Here is a 1,837-nt window from a genome sequence, read left to right as displayed (position 1 = left end):
TATTGAAGTTTGTAGAAATGTATATATATATCATGGTGGTAGAGATTGCGGTCGTGCTGTTTGTTCTAGGTGGTTCTGTTTATATCATGTGAGAGTAACAACAAGGAGACAGGTTGTGTTCTCGGCGGCTGTGAGTTTCTTCAAAGTTTACGAGTGGCTGCTAAAACATTTCTGGCTTTAAGGGTGTCGCGAAAGGCTTGGCTGGAGGCCCAACTTTTCGAGTTCTTTTACAGACCTTCTTGCCGAAAAACTGAAGGACCGCTGCAATAAATGTGTGAATCTGAGAGGGGAATATGTTGAATAAAATTATAATTAACTGATCCTCCTGTATTTTCTTTCGCCCAAAACCAGGAATTTTCCAGCGCCCCCTCGTATATATTAGCAGAAAATGCATTCGATGAATGGACTAAACTTCTTTAACATGGTTTGAATATAATATCCTTGTTTCACAGCTAAACAAGAAAAAAGACCACACACCTACACACGTAATTCCGGACGACATAATATCGAACGACTGATTCCTCATCGTTGAACGACGGAGATCCACCACTACTAGATGCGCAAACACACACACACACACCACACACACACACACACACACACACACACACACACACACACTTATGTTTGCATACGTATGTTTGTCTTATTCCTGTTCCTATTTTTGGAGGCGGTGGGCTCTTTCTATCTTCTATTTCCGAGCTTTAGTTTCCACGCCTTTCCACGCCTTTCATCACTTTGCACTTTAAACTTCCTGCTCTCTCACTTTATCTCTCCCCCTCTCTCACCATTCTTTCTCATCCCTCACCTCACACATCACATCTTCATTTCACTTCTTCTCTAATTAAATGGTGATTGACCAATCAATAACATCGCTTTCTCCCCTTTGTTCTTCCCCAAAAAATGTTGAATGTACAAAACTTTATATTCGTCTTTGCTCAAGTTACAGACACTTAGAGGAACTCTACTATGGACTAATTTTTTGGAACTTAGAGGAACTCTATGGACTAATTTTTGCTGCAGTAAACCTTCGCTACTGAGTTTTAACGTAACTTTATTTAGTCAGGGGTCTTTAGAAAAACTTGTTTTTATGCTATGTCACATGACTTTGTTAATTTTGTTTCAAGTTATTTAGGAGGGAGTAAAATCCATTATATCGATCCCAGTACACGACTAGTATTATAGTCTATTGACCCCCCCCCCACCGAAAGGGTGAAAGGCAAAGTTAACTTTTGAGGCATTTGGACTCAGTACTATGAAATTGTAACTAAATAGCAAAAACACACTTTGTACGACGCACTCACAATTTTGAAATCCTACGAATATTAAAAACTAGAACCGATTCGACCGTATGAAATAAAATGGGCTGACCGGGAATCGAAATTGAAACGTAAATCCCGCCTGCTGGTGTTTTATTTGTAATACTACGTGATTACAGAGATAGCTTTGCAACCATGTGGTTTTGGGTTCAGTCCCATGGCGCTGCACCTTGGGCGAGTGTCTTCTACCGTGGCCTTAGATCGACCAATGCCTTGTGAATGAATCTGGTAGATAACAACAGCGTGGAAGCTTATCGCATATACGCATGTGTGTGTGTGTGTGTGTGTGCGTGTATGTGCGCGTGTGTGTGTGCGTGTGTGCGTGCGTGCGTATCTATGTAACCCCACTGCTTGACAACCGAAGTTGGTTTGTTTATTCCGTAACTCCCAGTAAGTCTGCATTCCAGTGACTAAAATCAGGAAAATGTAAAAGAGATGCCAACGGGATTTTCAACCCGGCAGAGAGCCCCTAGAGGACTCGCAAATAATTGCTAAATCTCCCTCAAATTACTGCTTTA

At 41.3% G+C, this 1,837-nt stretch overlaps 1 long non-coding RNA gene across 1 annotated transcript; it reads right to left on the bottom strand.

Moving 5' to 3' along the window:
* Positions 1 to 266: 266 nt before the first annotated feature.
* LOC118764691 lies at positions 267 to 1,596 on the bottom strand. The gene is made up of 3 exons (XR_005000497.1): positions 1,584 to 1,596; positions 471 to 477; positions 267 to 368 (listed from the first exon to the last, which is right to left on the bottom strand). It is a non-coding gene; the product is annotated as an uncharacterized LOC118764691 (long non-coding RNA).
* Positions 1,597 to 1,837: the final 241 nt, after the last annotated feature.

The sequence above is a fragment of the Octopus sinensis genome, linkage group LG9 (assembly GCF_006345805.1).
Source record: "Octopus sinensis linkage group LG9, ASM634580v1, whole genome shotgun sequence".
Taxonomy (NCBI): Eukaryota; Metazoa; Mollusca; class Cephalopoda; order Octopoda; family Octopodidae; genus Octopus; species Octopus sinensis.
Note: the sequence above shows the minus strand (reverse complement) of the source record. Positions and strands in the feature narration are given on the sequence as shown.